Raw genomic sequence first — 21,395 nt, forward strand, 5'->3', positions numbered from 1 at the left:
TGCTGACAGTGCTTGTCATTACTAAGCCTGCTACAGGCTTTGTGTGCTCGGATTTTAATAGCTGTTTGTTCTGAGGAATGTGGCAGAGCTGCATAAGTGGCTGAGCTGGGTCATTGCTAACATCCCTTTCTTCAGTCTCTCACACGGGTTCTATTTTTATAACCCTAATCCCTCCTCTCTGGCTCGCTCGGCGTCCCCTCCCCCAGTAAAGCAGATGTATAGGTTACAGTCTAGAAATGCCAGTGCATTCATTCACACACAATAAACTGAGGCTTATATTGTGCTGCACTCATTGTCAGCCTTTCAAAGCCTCTGGCTGAGATACTCTTTTCTCCTTTCTCCAACCTCTGTATAAAAACATGACTGCTCTAATCTAATGGGATTTTCTGAGGTTCCTTCCCCAAATTCTAATTTGGCGTTCTCCTCTGAGGCAGGAAGCTTTATCAGGGATTTAATTTATGTTCATGGCAATACCCTGTGATGGAAGAAGCTACAAATGTGGAAAAGAAGTCAAGTCTCCGGCTTCTCCTCTTCCTCACCCAATTGTTTTATATTTCAGGTAGTTATTTCTATAATCATCAATCAATGCAAACACAAAAATTACTTTCATCTTTAAAAAACACTTAGTGAGCACCTACTATGTACTAGGGGAAAAGGCAGGATTTTGGAGAAGCAAAATGAATAAAATAAGCCCTGGCTCGAAGGGCCTTAGAGCCTAATAGGGGAGCAGATGTGTAAATAAATAATTACCATTCATGTGATGTGTAATAAGAGAGGTAAAAACAGAATTTCTCTCAGCCTCCCCAGCCTGTGGGTACAGATGTGGGCACATTAACAGTAATAATTTGAATTTTTCTGCTTTCTGTACTCATGGATTTCTGGGTGTCCCCAGACAGGGCCTCATGTGTGCCCATGAATAATTCTGATCCTGCTGGCACTTGAGCTGTTGTGTCAGGCATCATGGCACCAAACGGTCACAGTTATTGTCCTGTTCCCTCTTCAGAGTTGTGCCCTATTGGAGGGCTCTCAAGAAAGTGCCATTCAGGCCACAGCCTCTCACAGAGCCGCTAGTATAACAGCCCAGCCAGCTCTCCAGAGGAGTCAGCAAAGAACCCCTGCAGGGTCGGGGGAGGAGACAGAATGGAAAATGCCACGCTGCCCTCAGGGCTGTCCTCACGACCACCACAGCTAAGCCGAGATCCCCGTGCCAGACGCCTTCCTCCCTCAGGCTGAACGTTTACTCAACTTCCTTTTGTTTTCCTGTCATGAGACTTCTGCTGGGCCCACGCCACAGTGTGTAGGGAATTCCAGACATATCTGCACCTCCCTCACACTCACACTTTGACAGTGGTTTGTACAAGTGTCTTGATGCACCCAGACACTTACCCCCCCATACACACACATCCCCCCCACATTCATGCATGCAAAGTGAACTGTAAGAAAAGAGACGGAAATGGTTATTGTTATCTATAAAAATTAGTTTGATAGTAAATACAGTGAAACAACCAATTAACTGTTACTGGCTTAAAAAGATGAAACCTATATTTTCTACACTTACCAAAACAAAGAGTATGGGCAGGTAGGCACAATATTAAAAAAAAAAAAAAAAAAAAAAAAAAAGACTTCTGAAATGAAACCAATGCAACTGAAAGTTTACTTTCTCAAAATAAAGTAGAATTGCACCACATACCCCTTTCCATTTTGCAGACTTTTGAACCCAACCCCCATGAGCTGAGATACCATTATCTCACTTTATCCTCATCATTACAAAAAAAAAAAAAAAAAAAAAGGGATTATTAGGATTACAGAGGCCTACTATCGAAGCAAAATGAAGTAAACCCTACCAGAAAGCATACAGCTCTTCCAATCATCCCATTAGGGACTTGAAAGGTGTTTCGATGTTTGCTGTTTATGGTAAGTGGAATGATTTGAACATTCAGCAGCACCAAGAAGATTTTCTATTTGTTCTTTCTTCATTCTAGCTCATTCTATGCACACCAAAAGTTCATTATGCACAAGTGTTACTGTTGGGTTGGCCAAAATGTCTGTTTAATTTTTTCCATAAAATAAAAGACACATTTTTCATTTTCACCAATAACTACTGATTTGGATATTTTGAGTATGTTGGCTATCCCCTGCTATTGACTTCCCAGTCAATAGTGGGTAGAGGCCAGAGGTGCTGCTAAACATCTTCCAATGCATAAGCCAGCCCTGCAGCAAAGAATATTTAGCCAAAATATCAATAGTACCGAGAAACTTCACAAACCACTTTTGACATGTTTAATCATTCACATCACCTTCTCCACACACAATTTTTTTTTGCATTTCGGTTGCATTTTTACCTTTCTTGAACTAATAAAACATAATATGTTCACTATGTTGCATATTTTCCTCCATCTTCATATTAAAATGGCTGCACAAAAATTCACCAATTTTGATCAGGTTTTTTTTTTTTTAATTCATGCTGATGACAGTTGTCACAATACAACCTAAGAGAAGTGTTTTGAATGAAGTTAGACAACTAAGCACTACTAGAGCCACCTCATGGAAAACACATAACAGACTTTTTGGCCAATCCAATATAAAAACAAAACTGTACATAGTGCTTTTATGAGTGACTTCAACACTTTCCATGGTAAGTTTATAATTCATAATTTCTGCTTTAACTTGTTGACTTTTGGAACTTGATCCCAATTTAAACCACAATTCCACTATAAACAGTGCTGTGTGTGCATGTGTATGTGTACACAATCATCTATGATTTTAGGACACAGATTTATTATTGTACATTGTAAAACTTTACTGAAAGACAGACATCACATAATGCATGTTAAGGAATGCTATAGTAAACATAAGTTACATAGTTTGACTTCTTTCTTGCCTTCTTGTGGCGAATTGACACATTTGCCTCTCACTGGATCATTTTCTTACAAGACTTACTTTTTGTATCAGCCGTACAGACTCCTTCTCTGTCCCTTAGTTTTTAATGTTGTTTATATGGATAATGATAAATATATACATCTTTGCCTTTCAGATATGGATATAAATAGTACATAAACATGGGAAACAAAGAGATAAATTTTTCCCAGGAGATAAAGAATTCTGTAGTCTCACCTTTTACTCCTTAAGAAGCACTAGATTGGAGGCCTTGGAGCCACTCGCTAGTTAAAAGGCATTTAAAGTAAAACTTTCTTTCAATGATTTTCTCTATAATATTATTGCTCTTGCCAACCTCAAACAACTGAAACAAATTTGAGTAAAATGTCTTCCCGTACAAGAATTTTTTTCAAAGATCAAGATCAGTTTTCAAAGACCCAGTCTTGCTTAGTAAGACCTATTTTTGAAATGCAAACACACGCACACAGGTGTGCAGCTTTCTGGCTTAGCTTTTGCAGTCCCCACGTGTTCCTCTGCCATCATCACCACCCCTAGCACCAATGAAAAATATCCCTGGGCCATTTAGAAGGGCCCATTTGTATCCTGTTTGGCATACTGAGGGCCAGCGAGCTAGAACAGCACATTCATTCCTAGACCTTTGCAAAACTGCTCTGGGAACTGCAGAGCCCATATTTCACATAACCTCATTCACATCTCCTGCAAGCTCACCGTTCTCAACCTTACCTACCGAGTGAGAAGTGCCTGGAGGCCCCTCCGCCAGATCCACCTGCGAGGACTCATCTCTCTGTACGGAGCTGCTGTTTCTGTCAGGGAGTCTGAACACACCTGGAGGGGAAATTCTGACCTCCAGGTGTCAGCGTCATTACCACCTGGGATGCTGCAAGCAGCTGCAGACAGACAATTACCTGGGCATGAAGGCCTGGCAGTCATGGCTCTGTGGGAAGGGTGCCTGAAACAAGGTTTTTCCTCCTCACGAAGACTTGGTGAAGGTGTTTTACTTTTTCAGTGAAAAGTGGAGGCTGGAATTAGTGGCTTGGGGACAGGACTCAAAGCACGCCACAGCGATGCGATATTTTTGGTATGGTGTCAACAATAGCACAAGACGTAAGGAGAAAGTGCTGAGCTGCTTGCTCAACCTCTCTGCTAACCTTCCACATTCCCAAGGCAGACCCTCCCGGTCCTCCAGCCAGTGCTACTCCACAATGGGCCGGTGCGGACTGCTGCTCAGAATTCCTGATAAGCTTATTTACATCCAAGTGACCAGCTCCATGACTGAAACCTGACAATGATTTCAATCATTTCTTTTGCTCCTCCCAGGAGAAAACGCTGCATTCAAACAAAGTATTTTATTTTTACATAATCAGCTAGCTTGTCTGACAAGTATAGCCAAGTGTCATTCTTTTTAGCTTCAAACTGCTTTTAGCTCAACTAAGAGTCAATGAGCTTCCACATGTCATGAAGACATGAAGTTACATGCAATAAAAACAAGTAAATAAAGCATCCAGTAAAATATATGGTTTCAAAGGTTAACTTGTTTTTTTCATATTTTATTTTTCAATATATGCAAAACTATGCTGCTGTTAAAAAGGTAAAAAAGAAAAAGAAAAAAGAAATCCTGATATTAAAAACAAGCAGCAATTTGCAACATATATATTTTTTATTGTAAGTATGTGTCCAAAGCTGAATCCGTGATAATTCGGGTTTGTTCCCAAGTGGGGTTGTGATATTGGACAACCTTCAATTTTTATTTTGTAGTCATGATTTTGAACCTGTTAGCAGGCACCATGGGTACTTTAAACCTGTTTCATATTGCTGCTTGGTCTGGGGCTCTCACCTGCAAAGATACCCAGCAAGCCCACCCTTTCAGCATGCACTCAGCCAGCCCCAAGATGACTGAAGCATAGAATGATTTGTGACAAGTGCCCTGAATGTAGGCAACTGTAGCCACTGAGATAATAAAAGGCAAAACCACCGCCTCCCCTCTTTATTAGTTGAGATATCATTGACAAATAACATTACATTATTCTCAGTGCAGAACGTAATTCTCTTTCAACAGAAGTAATGCAAGCTAAGGAGCATCAACTAAAGAACTACATACTTGCTGGTAGAATTTGTGCCATCTTCTTGCAAACAAGAATGTCCTAAAAGGCAACCAGACAGGCTGTCTCTCAGTCGTTGGCGTTGGAGCAGGTTTTTCTCTCAGGGAGGCAGGAAGGGAAAACAGGCATATCTAGTTAGAAAAGGTTCCTGGTCATTCTAACTCCTCTCTCCCAAGGAAGGTCCGTGAGTTGACGGACCACAAGAATGAACAATTTAAGACTGTTGGTGAGAATGAGGTTCAAAGATGAATCGTGGAATCCCAGCTGTGAAAGAAATAGAGAAAATGGGATCATGACGGGTTACAAACCCAGAGATTAGGGGAAGATCAAGTTTTGGGAGATCTTGAGAAATGTGGAAAACAAACATTGGAAAATTAGGAAGAGATTTTTACTTAGATCTGCTCACTGAGTGGGTTGGGTGTATCTCTCTCCTATACTTTTATTTTTCTAACTTCACAGTAGTAAAGCAGAGGCATGTATTTTGCTGTTATGAGACCTTACAAGGGAAAGAAGAGGTGAGTGGGGGTCAGATCTAATGTTTCTCAGCAGTTTCAAGAGAATTCTTTTCTTGTTACTTAGTTCTGCAAAAACGCCTTGGAGGGTGGTATAAGAATGAAACTTGCAAGATAAAATACAGAACATTCAGTTAAATGTGAATTTCAGATTTTTTAAATGATTTTTTTACAGTAAGTATGCCCTATAGACTATTTAAGATTTAATTATATTAAAAATCATTTGTGGTTTACATGAAGTTCACATTTAATTGGACATCCTGTACTTGTGTTTGCTAAATTGGGGGACCTGAGGAAAATAAATCTTGAATTTAGCAACTAGCACAGACCATTAATTGGTGAGATTTGCCTATGACTCTAAATGAGAGGCTGTTTCCCCAAGTAATTTACATCCTTCTGCTGGTCAGTCAAGTTTATGAGTGACTAATCAAACTCCTCTTTCCTAAAAATAACCCAAGTGTCAAGAGTCATTTCCACTCTGATCTGCATTGACTAAACCCTTAATCAAAAGCTCCCTCCAATTTAATGAACAACAAGGCATTAACATGATCTGTTAACATGCTCTGTGGCTCTTTGACAGTGAATTTGCTGCCAGGAAATTTCTAAAAACTTCCATTATTTTTGTCATGTTGCTGGAACATGTTCTGTCTGGTTTCTCCATTGCCATGACTAGTCATTTTTTAAATTATATCCTAATATGCATATATAAGGAAACTAATTAAAAAGAACAATACGATTTCTGTACCAACTGGCAGTAAAGGGAGCATAATATCATTTCAAAGTATTGTTTACCAAAGTCGGGGAATTTTGGTCCATTAAGACATATGTAAAACAGAGACCTTGTACAGATATTAGTTGACATGGGCTTCACAGGAAAACAATTAGTAAAATCTCAACTCATGAAATATAGGTTGCCTCTAGCTCAGTGACCACAGCAATGATTCTCAATCCTTAGTACATGTTAGAGTTGCCTAGGGAGTTTTAAGAAGAATGCCAGTGCTTGAACCACAGATTCATTAAATCCAGATCCCCTCAGGTGCTTCTAGTGTTCAGCCAGAGTCGAGAACCACAGTCCTTTATAATATATAAATGCATAATTACTTAATATGCACTTGAGTGAGGTTAGACATCCAAAAGTGATTATACCTACCAACCACATTATTAGATATTCTGTTTTGAAATTTCTATTTATTATGTATGTACTGATCAAGTGAGGAAAACTAAATTGGAAAATGTTAAATTATAAAGTCTATTTGGGTTTTTTCTCTTCATAAAGTAACTTATATTATCTTCCACTTTTATATTAAGAAGGTTTTTAATTTTAAGGCTTATAAATTTTGAGCCATTTTATATCCCATCTATCAAGACTGCTCAAGCCTTACCACTCTCCAACACCTTAGTTACCAAATTAAACCATAATGATATTATGTAATTTTTAGGAATTAACAAATCTTTTAATATTAGCATAGGCAGAAAACAGAGTAGTGGTGGTGGTGGTGGTGGTGGTGGTGGTGTTGTTGCTATTTTAAATTCAGCCCCTTCTTTTTTACAGATAAGGAAAATTTACTTTCTCTGGAGCAGTGCTTCTCAGAGGGTGCTCCTGGACCAGCAGCATCACCGTCACCTGGGAACAAAGTCTTGGCCTTGATCCAGACCTAACATATGGCAAACTCGGAGGCCTGGAAATCTGTGCTTTAATAAGCCTTTTGGGTGTTTTCAATGCACACTGAAGTTTGAGAATGTCCATCCCTGTGTTTTTACTACCTGCCTCTTTTTCTCCTTTGGCAGTTTTCACCGTGTCTCCCTAACCACCAGAAACGCTCCATGCAGTGATGAGGGCCTTGAGGTTGGGAAGAAAGTGTCTGTCCCCCAGGCTTCTTCATCTCTGGGTTGAACTCCATGAGGAAGCAGCCTCTGGGAATAGCGAGGACTGTGCACAGACTCCTGGGCAGATGCTAGGAGGAGGAGCTGGAGAGGACAGAACACAGCTGGCCCATGGATGGGGACCTCACCCCCTTTTCATCAATAGGTGCAGGCCAAGCTGAGAGGGGATGTTTTCCTGAGGGACTCCATAAGACCCTTAAATCACCAGTTCCTAGAACGCAGAGGTGATTGGGTCTAGCAATATTTTTTTAATTTTTATTTTTAGAGAGAGGAAAAGGGAGGGGGGAAAAAAAGAGGGAAAGAAACATCAATGTGAGAAAGAAACATGGATCAGTTGCCTCTCATCTGCGCCCTGACTAGAGACCAAACCCACAACCCAGGCGTGGGCGCTGACTGAGAATGGGACAGGTAATCTTTTGTTTTGCAGGATGATGCCCAACCAACTGAGCTACACAGGCCAGGCCTGTCCAGTATTACTTCAAAGACTAAAACAAACAGACAAAGCCACCATTGCTCTGTTCTTTGCACATGTTCTTGCCACTTTTCTGCGTGGTGGACTCCCTTTTACTTTCTAGAATCCTTCAACCATCCCTCCATGGTGAAGACTTGTCTAAAGACTCCAATCCACATCCACACTCGACCTCAGTAAGATGAGGCATTCCTGCTCAAACTCACACTTAACCAATTTTTTGACCTTTTTAAAACTAAGACTATCTGCCTCTACCCCTATAGTTGAAAATACTCAAAAACAAGGACAGCAATATCAGCTGTCCCAGTAAATGCTGGCTGAATGAATGAACTGCAAATAAGTAGTCAAAGATACTTTTGGGTTATAACTATAGATTTTTTTTTAATCCACCTTACTGAGTCACACCCAGTTGTAAACAAGTCCCCATAAGAGTGCCACCCCAACCTCCAGGCCACACAGTCCTTGGCAAAATGACTGTGGAGGGTCAGTGGGATAGGTGCCAAACAGGGCAGCAGGCAGGCAAATGCCAGAGGCTGCAGATTTCTGGGAGGAATCCTTGGGAAAGGTGGGGTCAGGGCAGCAGTGAGGACTGAACTCCCAGGAGCCTCAGAGAAGGAGCCCTTAAGGACCAGGTGACTTAGGAAGGCTCCCTGACAGGGCTTCAAGCCCATCTGCGATGCCCCTCTGGCTCCTAAACTCTATGGAGGGCACCCTCTGGGAGGGAGGGCGGCCCTGCAGCGGTGCAGACCCAGCCTCCAAAGGCCTGCCTCGTACCATCCAGTTTCCTTGCTCCCCTGTGGGCCTCCAGGTCAGGCCGGGGCTCGGGAACAGGTCAGATGCCCCAACTCTGAGTCCAGCCTCAGGTTTAGGCGGCTCCTCGGAGGGCAGCACAGGATTCCTTTCCTGGAGCGTGGGTCACCCCGTGGCTGTCCGACTGGAATGAGGCAGCGACAGGGGGCGAGGAGGGGGCTCATGCTCTGCTCGGGTCCTGCCACTCTTCAGCATTGGCCTCAGCTACACAGCTGTCTCCTGGTCCTCCCGCCGGACCGTCTGTTAGTGCTGCGCGTTCTCCAGGTAGGCGGCCAGCTCCGTGTCCTGAACCGTCTCTGCTCACTGCTGTGGAGTGTCGCCCTGCTGTTCTGTCTTCACGAGCGAGGCCCCTGCCTCCACGATGTAGTGGCAGATGGTGCACTGGCCCGGGGCTGCTGCCTGGTACAGACAGGTCTCCTCATTTTCCTCTACAGCATCAAGGATCTTTTGGGGCGCGTGTTCGAGCAGGTAGCGGACCACTTCCTTGCTGCCAGTGCTGACCGTGTGGTGCAGGAGCATGCGGCTCTGATCGACCAGGTACATGAGGTTGCCCCCAGCTCGGTGCAGCTTCTGAAGTTCACAGAAGTTCCTCTTGGCAGCCTCCACCAGCTCTTCACTTTTGGGGCAGGACACCCCCTGGCAGTGACCGGGATGTGGGTGAGCAGGGGGAAGTGGGGAGAGGAGAAGTGGGGGTTGGGAGGTCAGGCCGGGCCGACGCCCCCAGCAGCTCTGGGTCCAGGATATAAAATCTCGTCCTGTGCCATCTCAGCGATGTAGCTGAGGTGCTCCTGGGCCTAGTCAATGCAGTAAAAGCGGCTCGCAGTGCTGGTGCCCAGGAAGCATCACTTGAGGGACAGTTTCTGGCACGTTGGGGACTGGGCTCCAGCACTACAACTATAGATCTTAACGTCATCCACAGTCAGATGCAAGTGTTATCCTGCTTCATTTTAGTCTTTACACAGAAAAATATATCAACTACCAGAAGGAAGTAGACAGTGTATATGATTTTCAATACATTCAGAATTTGTAATTCCTATTTCTTTGCAAGTTTCCTAAATATGGTTCTGTGTCAATTTAGAAATGTTTATATTCAAAATTAGGCCTTAAAAATAATAAAGTATATAATTTTACAAGTGAAATGTGGTCTTTTATTGAGGGGCAAAGACTTCCAAATGTTAATATTTATCCCAAAAATGAGAAAGACGATTCTTAAAGAAAATACCGCTCAACCATATGTTCAATCATAGCATGTGAAATTTTTAATCTTCTTCCACAACAGAGTGATATTTCACAAGTCGGATATGCTTGATATTGAGCTGTCATTTTCTTGAAATATAGTGAGGAATATTTTTATTTTTTTCCCAAAGAGAATAACAAAAATGACCACTCTAAAAAAAAGAAAATAGGTTAAAATGGAGCAAAAGGGATTTTCATAAAGACAGGAGAGGATTGAGTCAAACTCAAAGGGAGATTATAGATTGCTCCTTTCTTTGAGATATTTTTAGTGTTAGAATTTCCATTTGATTCTTTTTCTTTAATAGATTCCTTTCTCTAGTGAAATTCTCCATCTTGTCATATGTATTTCTGAACATACTAATCACAGCTATCATAATGTCTGTTCTTGATAATTTCAATATGTGCTATAGATGATTTGGAGTTGATTTCTGTTGATATATGAAAAAAATCTATACATGCCATTTTAACTGTTTCAGAAAATAAATTAGCATAACAATGATCTAAAATGTTAAAAGTTAGTAAACACAAATAAAACAAATTAACCTAACTTAGATATTATTGGCCAAAAATTTACTTAGGAATACATACTTACCAAATAGAGCCAGTAAATTTTTTTAACCCAGTGTAATCAAGTGAGATTTATTAAAAATACAAGGGAAATTAAATATTAGAAAGTCTAATCCTATTAATCACCAAATTAATAATTCAATGAAGAAAAATTATAGGATAATATTTATGGACACCAAAGAGGTATTAGGTATTATATAATATTTGCCAAAATTTAATTTAAAATATTAGTAGAAAGGGTATATAAAACTTAACGATTTTTGAGTCATCATGATGTTTAATTTTAAAATATCACTAAGTTTGTTGACAATCAGGGTGTTTTCAGAGAAAAATATTCTAGAAGTACTGTTTATTATAATTAAACAATATAAATAAATGAGAAGTTTGTGTGTGTATGTGTGTGTGTGTGTGTGTGTGTACAGGGTTGGGCAAAAGTAGATTTACAGTTGTGGCTACATGAAACACAGTTTATTCTTGTATTATTACTTACTAATTATTATATTATTTTCTATATGAACAACTGTAAACCTGCTTTTGCCCACCCATGTATAAATGGAGAGTTACAATATAAAACAAAGTTTATCTGCATAGCAACAAAAACAATTATAGCTTATAATAAACTTATATGTGCAAACCTATGTTTGTACAATTATTAAAAGTGATAGAGGTACATTAAAAATACTTGATTTAGTGCAAAGCTATAATTTTTTAATAGAAAGAATTTATATTTTAAAAAATGTGAATTTTTATTAAGTTTAATGCAATCTCAATAAAATTCCACTAGAATACTTGAAAACTCAGCAAAGTTACGTAGAGCAATACATATGAAAGAATATGCAACAGTGAAAGCAATGATAATGTTTTAGGAAAAGAGTTGTCTTCATAACAGATATTAAAACATAATAAAGCTAACATAAGTAAAAGAAGGTGTTGGACCTCTGCTTCCAGGTAAGGCAGAGTAAAAGGCATCAACCATGTGTTCCTGCTACAAATGATTCTAAAGCCAGACAAAATGTACGAGGACACTCTTCCTTGGTATTCAGCAACAGGCAGTACAAAACATGTGTGCTGAGCCCCCTTGTTACCTTGCTTGTTCTTTGGATCCTTTTCTGGGACCTGAAACAATAAGTAGAGTACAAGCAACGGGGTCAGAGATTCTGTAGTGCTAGAACATGTTCAAGTTCTGGCCATACCAGACATTCATTTAGACCACAAAAGGTCATACTTTAGTAATAATGACCACATTCTACAGTAGGAACAATTTACAATTAAGAGCAAAACCAAAATGGACCCACACAAGCAAATCAAAAAACCAAACCTGTCAAAATCAGGAGGACTGTTAGGGATTTGATTGCATGAACAAAATTCAGCATCAATGTATGAGTTAGGCAAAGGGTGAGGAAGGGGAATGGAGACATATGTAACAGTGTCAACAATAAAAATGAAGTTTAAAAAAAGAAAAAAAGCACTGACCAGTGCGGCTCAGTTGGTTGGGCGTCATCCTGCAGAGTGAAAAATGTCACTGGTTCGATTTTGCATACAAGAAGCAACTGATCGATATTTCTCTCCCTCATTGATGTTTCTCTCCCTTTCTTCCCTGCTTCCCCTATCTCTAAAAATATATAAATAAAAATTTTTTTTAAGAAAAGGAAGCTATCTTACTAGAGCCTAACCTGCTGGGGCTTTATCGGAACTGAACAACATGGGGGTAAGGAAATATTCAACTCTAGCCACTCCTAGTCTTCTACATGAGGTAAAGGATATAACCAACCAAAACACCATCCAGCCTTTTATATAGGGGAAGCGAAACATCAAGCTCCAACATCCTCTAGTCATTTGGTATCTCCTAAGTTTGAGGAAAAAATGAGAAGCATTTGTCAAGTCCATAGTCCAGAACCATTGGCTCACTAAAAACCTGAGACATAATCATAGGACAATAGAATGTTTTATCTATCCCCACACCTTACCACCATATTACTAAAAGCTTATTTATAAGTATTTATAAATAAGTATTTAAGTCAGTCAGCACATCATGCAACAATATCCATAATCACTTTAAATGTCAGTGACATAATATACCAATTAAAAGACAGAAATTTTCAGAGTGGATCAAAAATTAAGACCCAACTACATTTGTCTACAAGAAATCCACTTTAAATGAGTATAAGAATACATATGCATTAAAAAGTAAAGGGATTAAAAATATATACATGCTAACACTAAACAAAAAAAAGAACAAAAAAAAAAAACTACAGTAATTTTAGTCAGACCAGATTTTAGAGTGAGGAAAGTTTTCAGGGATAAAGAGGGCATTGCATAAAGATAAAGGGGTCAGCTCTCCAAGCAGACATAACAAACTTTAATGTGCATGTACCCAACAACAGAGTGTCAAAATACATCAGGCAAAAACTGATAGGCCTGCAAAGAGAAGTAAATGAGTCCGCTATGATAGCTGCAGAGTTCAACACCATTCTTATCAGACAGATAAATCAGTAAGGACATAATTGAACTTACAGCACAATCATCAACTATTATAACTGAAATTTATACGCCACTCCCTCCAAATATGAGCAGCATACACTCAAGCTCACATGGAGCATTCACCAAGAATATACCACATTCTGGGCCATAAAACATATTTTAACAACTTTAAAAGACTAAAACTATACAGTATGTATTCTCAGAGCATAGTGAAATTAAACTACTAATCAATAACAGAAAAAAAAATGGAAAATCCCCAAATACTAGAAGATGATACAATACACCTCTGAATAACACACAGGTCAAAGAAAGAAATCCAGAGAAATTTGTAAATATAAAATATAACATCAATATTTGTGGAATTCAATGAAAGTGGTCTGTAGTGGGAAATTGACAGCATTGAATGCCGACATTAGACAGAAAGAAAAATCTGAAATCAATGATCTAACAAAAGAAACTAACAAAAGAAAAGTAAATTAAATCCAAAGTAAAAAGAAGAAAAACAAAAAATAAAAATTAGAGCAGAGATCTATAAAATTGAAAAAGTATTAATAATTGGAAAAATCAACAAACCCAAGGCTTGTTCTTTGAAAGGATCAATAAATTTGATAAACCTCCTGACAGGTTAACTAAGAAAGAAAGAGAGATACACAAATTTCTAATATTAGAAATAAAAAAGAGGATATCATTGACATTAAAAAGATAATAGAGGAATATTATGGACAATCTATGTCCACAAATTTGATAACCTAGATGAAATGGACTTATTCCCTGAAAGATATAATCTCTGAAAACTGACACAAGAAGAAATAGACAATATGAACAGCTCTATATCTATTAAAGAAATTGAATTAATAATTAATAACCTTCCAAAACTGGGTTTGTTGGTAAATTTTTACCAAATATTTAAGAAAGAATTTATACCAGTTCTTTAAAATCTCAGAATATTGAAGCAGAGAGAATACTTTCTAACTCATTGTATAAGGCCAACATTATCCTAAAATCAAGCAAGACAAAGACATTAAAAGGAAACTACAGACCAATATCTCTCATGTAGATGTAAAAATCCTCAACAAAAAAAATTAACAAATCAAATTGAACAACGAAAAAGGAGTTATACACCACAACCAAGTGAGATTTCTCCCATGTATGCAAGCATGGTTAAAAATTTCATGATTTACAATTAATATAACTCTTCACATCAACAGACTAAATAAAGAAGAAAAATTATGAGATATCAATAGATGCAGAAAAAGCATTTGACAAAATTTAACACACATTTACTATAAACACTCTCAGCAAACTAGGAATAAGAGGGAATTTCTTCAAGTTGATCAAGAACATCTACAAAAAAAAAAAAAACCTTATAGCTGACATCATATTGGGTTGGCCAAAAAGTCTGTTTATTTTTCTCCATAAAATAAAAGACTCATTTTTCATTTTCACCAATAACTTTATTATTGATTTGGATATTTTGAGTATGTCAACCATCTCCCACTATTGGTTTCTAGTGGGTAGAGGCCAGAGGTGCTATTAAGCATCTTCCAATGCATAAGACAGCCTCATAGCAAAGAATTATTTGGCCAAAATGTCAATAGTACCAAGAAATTTTGCAAACCACTTTTGACATGTTCGATCAGTCACAGCACCTTCTCCATAAACAACACAAACCATTATTTTGCATTTCAGTTGTATTTTTACCTCCCTTGAAATAATACAGCATAATGTGCTGAAAATGTTGCACATTTTCTTCCTTCAATATTAAAATGACTGCATAAAAATTCACCAATTTTGATTTTTTTAATGCATGCTGATATGACAGCTATCACAATACAACCTAACAAAATTTTTTTGAATGAAGTTAAAGACAACTAAGCACTACTAGAGCCATTATATGGAAAAAATGTAACAGACTTTTTGGCCAACTCAACACTTAATGGAAGTTTTCCCTCTTGTATCAGGACTGAGGCAAGGGTATCTCTCTCATTCCTCAATTTTAACATTATACTGGATTTATTCTTGTGTGTGGCATAAGAAGATGGTCTAGTTTTATTTTTTGCATGTATCTGTCCAATTTTCTCAACACCATTTATTGACTAAACTCTTCATACCCCATTGTATGTGCTTGCTTCCTCTGTTGAGTATTAATTGACTATAAAGGTGTGGGTTTTTTCTGGGTGCTGTATTCTGTTCCATTGATCTATGTGTCTGGTTTTATGCCAGTACCATGTTATTTTGATTACTATGGCCTTATAGTATAGTTTGATATTAGGTATCATGATTCCTCCAACTTCGTTCTTTCTAAGGATTGCTGTTGGTATGTCAGGCCTTTTGTGGTTCCATATAAATTTTAGAAATACTTGTTATAGTTCTATAAAATTCATTATTGGAATCTTGAGAGGAATTGCATTGAATCTATAGGTTGCTTCAAAGACCTAAATGTTAGACCTGAAATCATAAAAATCCTAGAAGAAAGCATAGGCAGCAAAATCTCCAATATTGCTTGTAGAAATTTTTATTGGATATATCTCCCCAGGAAAGGGAAACAAAAGAAAAAATAAGTAAATGGGACTACATCAAACTAAAAAGTTTTTGCACAGCAAAAGGAATCATCAACAAAATAAAAAGACCACCCACAAAATGGGAGAACATATTTGCCAATACATCTGATAAGGGGTTAATATGCAAAATTTATAAAGCACTTAGAAAACTCAACACTAAAAAAACAAATAACCTAATTAAAAAATGGGCAAAAGACCTGAACAGACACTTTTCCAAAGAGGACATACTGATGGCTAATAGACATATGAAAAGATGTTTAACATCACTAATCAGAGAAATGCAAATTAAAACCACAATGAGATACCAACTCACATCGGTCAGAATAGCTATCATAAATAAATCACCAAACAACAACTGTTGGCAAGGATGTGGAGAAAGGGGAACCCTTTTGCACAGTTGGTGGAATGCAGACTGGTGCAGCCACTGTGGAAAACAGTATGGAGATACCTCAAAATATTAAAAATTGGTCTGCCTTTTGACCCAGCAACCCCGCTTCTGGGAATATATCTGAAGGAACCCAAAATTAATTAGAAAGAACATAAGAATCCCTATGTTCATTGCAGCATTATTTACAATCACCAAGATATGGAAGCAGCCCAAGTGTCCATCAATTGATGAGTGGATAAAACAACTATGGGACATTTACACAACAGAATACTACTCAGATGCAAAAAAGAAGAAAATGTTACCCTTTGCAACAGCATGGGTGGACCTGAAGAACATCATGCTAAGTGAAAAAAGCCAGTCAGAGAAAGGCAAATACCATATGATTTCACTCATACGTGGAATCTAATAACACGTATTATTAGGTCAATAATCTAATGAACAAAATAGAGACAGAATTATAGATGGAGAGCAGATGACAGCTAGTGATGGGGGAGATTAAGGGGTAGAGGAATTGAGCAAAAATGAAAAAGGGCTCATGGATGTGGACAATAGTGTGGTGATTACTGAGGGAAGGGAGGAATAAGGGGACTAAATGGTGATGGAAAAAATATAAAGATTAAATCAAAAGAAATCATTATACTAGAAGTCTTAGCGAATGCAATAAGTAAAAAAAAGGAAATAAAAGCTTACAGATAAGGAAGGAAGAAACAAAACTGTAATGTGCAGATAGATGATCATATATGTAAACAATCCCAAAGAGTCAACAACAACAAAAGACCCTCTGGGAACTAATAAGGAAATAACAAGATTTTAGGATAAAAGGGTAATGCAGAAAAGTTACTCACGGTTCTCCATATTAGCTATGAACAAGTGGAATTTAAAATTAAAAACATACTATTTACATTAGCGCCCCCTGAAAAATGAAATACTTGTGTATAAATCTAACAAACTATGTGCAAGATCTATGTGAGGAAGACTGCAAAACCCTTATGAGAGAAATCAAAGAAAAACTAAATAAATGGAAAGGTACTTCATTTCATGAAAAAGCATATATTTCATGGATAGGAAAACTCAAAACTGTGAAGATGTCAAGCCTTCATAATTTTATCTATAGATTCAACGCAATATAAATCAAAATTCTATCAAGTTGTTTTGTGGGTATCAGCAAATTATTTCTGAAGTTTATATGATGAGGCAAAAGAGTCATAATATCGAACACCTACTATAATGCTGCAGTAATAAAGACAATATGGTACTGGCAGAAGAATGGACAGATAGATTATGAAACAGAACAGAGAGCCCAGAAAAAAATCCACATAGGTACAGTCAAACGGTTCTTTGACAAAGAAGCAAAGACAGCATAATGGAGGAAATTTCAGCAAGTGATGCTGGGCGAATCTGACCAAAACCACATACCAAAAAAAGAAAAAAATCAGTCTAGACAGACCTTACACATTTTACAAAAATGAACTCAACATTGATCACAGTCTTAAATGTAAAATGCAAAACTACAAAATTTCTAAAAAACAACATAAGAGAAAATCTAGATGATGTTAGGTGTAGCAGTGGCTTTTTATATGTCACACCAAAGACATAAACGATAAAAGAAATAATAAGCTTAACTTCATTTAAATTAAATATTTTTTGTAAGTTTATAAATGTCTAATTATATAAATAACATAAGTTATATAAATGTACAACTCACTTACACACCTGAAACTAATATAATATTGTACATCAACTGATTGAAAAAAAATTTCTTAAAGACAGCAAAGTCCATAAAAAGGGGATAGAAGAGGCAGAAAAATAAAGAAAATCTTCTGCTCTGCAAAAGACAAGGTTAAGAGAATGAGAAGAGGAACCACATACTAGAAGAGAATATTTGTAAAGGACACATCGGATAAGACTTTTATCCAAAATATACAAAGCAATTTTAAAACTCAACAATAAGAATAAAATAAAATAAAAAAATTGACCAAAACCTTAACAGACACTTCATCAAAGAAGATACACTGATGGCAAATTAGCATGTGAAATGATCCTCTATATCATATGTCATTAGGGATATGGATATTAAAACAATAATAAGATACAAGTACAAACATTAGAGTAGTCAAAATCCAGAACACTGACAACACCAAATGCTGGCATGGATATCGAGCAGCAGAAACTCTCATTCATTGTTGGTGGGATTGCAAATGGTACAGCCACTTTGGAAGACAGTTTGGTTGTTTTTTACAAAACTAAACATACTCTAACCATATAATCCAGCAATCATGCTCCTTGTAATTTATCCAAATGAGATCAAAATTTAGGTCCACTCCAAAGCCTCCCCATGAATGTTTATAGAAGCTTTATTTATTTCCAAACCTGGAAGTGATTAAGATGCTTTTCTAGGTGAATGGATAAATAAACCATGGCACATTCAGACAATGTAATGAGTTAACAAAGACATGGAGAACCTTAAATGCATATTGCTAAGTGAAATAAGACAATCTAGAAAGGCTGCATATTGAGTAATACCAACTATATGGCATTCTGGAAAAGGCAAAATCATGGAGAGTTAAATAAATGGTAACCAGAGGTTAGGGGTTGGAGGAAGGATGAACAGGTGGAGCACAGAGGATATATAGGGCAGTAAAACTGTCCTGTATGATTATAAAATGTATGTCATTTATATAAGTGTCCAAACCCAAAGAATGTAGGACATCAGAAATGAACTCTAACGTAAACTATGACCTTTAGTTGATAGGGATGTGTCAATGTAGGTTCATCACCTGGAACAAATGTCCTACTTTCATGCAGGATATTCACAGTGGAGAGGCTGTGAATGTGTGGGGCATGGCATCTATGGAAACGCTCTGTACATCCTGCTAAATTTTCCTGTGATCCCAAAACTGCTCTGAAGAAATAAAATCTATATTAAAGGTAAGGAGAAAGTCAGCAGCAACACTTTCCCAGATGACCCAGAGTTTCCTTTTCTTGAAATGTTTGTGCCTGGTTTTGGCATCAAGCTAATGCTGGCATCATAAAAATTGGTAAAGTTATTCTTTTCTTCATTTTCTGAAATATTGTGTGTAATATTGGTATTATTTCTCCCATAAATATTTGATAGACATCACTAGTGGAACCATTTTTGGAAGGGGTGTGTGTGTGTGTGTGTGTGTGTGTGTGTGTGTGTGTGTGAAGGTTTTCACTTAATGGATATAGAACTGCTTGTATTTTAAATAGTTTTGCAAAATATATCTAATGATAATGATAATGCTATCAGTTATGATCATTTACTAAACATCAGACAGTGTGTACTACATGAAGTGCTTTGCATCCATCATCTCATTTCATCCTCAAAACAAACTTAGCACATTGATTTCCCCCCTATTTTAAAATGGCAAAACTGAGATGAAGAATTAAGGAGCAGGGGAAAGTGGTGGTAGGAAAATGGAGACAAATGTATTTGAACAATTTTAAAAAAGAAGAAAAAGAAACAGAATCCAATTCAGGAAAATAATTTAAATAATGATGTTTGAAAATCTGAAGTATTTATGCTTCTGAAGTTATTAAAACTGAAAACTGAAAAAAAAAGAACTTTACTAAATTAACCCAGATTAAGTTGAGGAACTGAAACTCAATCCCAGGAAGAATGATTCCAGAGCTGGTGATCTTCATTAATTAAATATACTTATGCCCCTCCTCAACATTTAAATGCATCTAGTCTTTAATCCAGTAATAGCAATTCTTACAGAGAGAGAGAGAGTGCAAAGCATAAGCAAAAACAGAAAGAGGTCTGCGCAAAGATGTTGATTCAAGCATTATTTATTTTTTAAATATATATTTTATTGATTATGCTATTACAGTCATCCCATTTTTTTCTCCCCTTTATTCCCCTCCACCTGCACCGCCCTCATCACCAGCATTCCCCTCCTCCCCCCTTAGTTCATGTGCATGGGTTGTACATATAAGTTCTTTTGCTTCTCCATTTCCTATACTATTCTTAACTTCTCCATCTATTTTGTACCTACTATTTATGCTTCTTATTCCCTGTACCTTTTCCCCCCATTCTCCCCTCCTTCTCCCCACTGATCTCTATTTTTGTGATTCTTTTCCTTTCCTAGTTGTTTGCTTAGTTTGTTTTTGTTTTTTTTTAGGTTCAGTTGTTTATAGTTGTAAGTTTGTTGTCATTCTACTGTTCATGGTTTTACATTCTCTTCTTTTTCTTAGATAAGTCCCTTTAACATTTCATATAATATGGGCTTGGTGATGATGTACTCTTTAACTTGACCTTATCTGGGAAGCACTGTGTCTGCCCTTCCATTCTATATGAGAGCTTTGCTGGCTAGAGTGATCTTGGGTGTAGGTCCTTGCCTTTCATGACTTTAAATACTTCTTTCCAGCCCCTTCTTGCCTGCAAGGTTTCTTTTGAGAAATCAGCTGATAGTCTCACAGGAACTCCTTTGTAGGTAACTGTCTCCTTTTCTCTTGTTGCTTTGAAGATTCTCTCCTTATCTTTAATGTTGGGTAATGTAATTACGATGTGCCTTGCTGCATACTTCTTTGGGTCCAACTTCTTTGGGACTCTCTGAGCTTTCAGGATTTCCAGGAAGTCTATTTCCTTGCGCAGACTGGGAAAGTTCTCCTTCATTATTTTTTCAAATAAGTTATCAATTTCTTGCTCTTCCTCTTCTCCTTCTGTCACCCCTATGATTCAGATGTTGGAACATTTAAAGTTGTCCCAAAGGGTCCTAAGCCTCTCTTCACTTTTTTGAATTCTTGTTTCTTCATTCTGTTCTGGTTGAATGTGTTTCTCTTCTTTCTCTTCCCAATCATTGATTTGAGCCCCAGTTTCCTTCGCTTTACTGTTGGTTCCCTGCCTATTTTTCTTTATTTCACTTTGCATAGCCTTCATTTTTCCCTCCATTTTGTGACCATACTCAGCCATTTCTGTGAGCATCCTGATTACCAGTGTTTTGAACTGTGCCTCTGATAGGTTGGCTATCTCTTTGTCGTTTAGTTCTATTTTTGGAGCTTTAATCCATTCTTTCATTTCGGCCATATTTTTTTGTCTTGGCAGGCCTGTTATGTTGGAAGGGATGGAGTATTAGTTCTCCAGGGCAGGGCAACCCAGGTCACTGCGTTGTGATGCTGTATGTTGGGGAGGGGTCAGAAAGGGAACAATGCCACTTGCTCAGCTCTTAGTCAGCTTTCAGTCACTTACTCTGCTACCCACAAGCAAATTGGGTCTTTCTACTGCTGATTCCTGTGAATGTATTTGGGTACGTTCTAGGACCCTGTGGGTCTCTCCAATGAACTCTGTGAGGCTGGAAGTTTCTCCTACCTCTGCAACCCCCACAGATTTTTATAGCCAGAGGTTTTGAGGCGTTCTTTTCCTGCACTGGAACCCTGTATTGTGCAGTCTGTCTTGCTTTCCAGCTGCTCCTCCCAGTTTATCCACACAGAAATGTGGGACTGCCAGCTGCTATCTAGCTCACCTGG

This window comes from Pteronotus mesoamericanus, unplaced genomic scaffold (genome assembly GCF_021234165.1).
Source record: "Pteronotus mesoamericanus isolate MK-2021 breed Mesoamerican mustached bat unplaced genomic scaffold, CSHL_Meso_final scaffold_167, whole genome shotgun sequence".
NCBI lineage: Eukaryota > Metazoa > Chordata > Mammalia > Chiroptera > Mormoopidae > Pteronotus > Pteronotus mesoamericanus.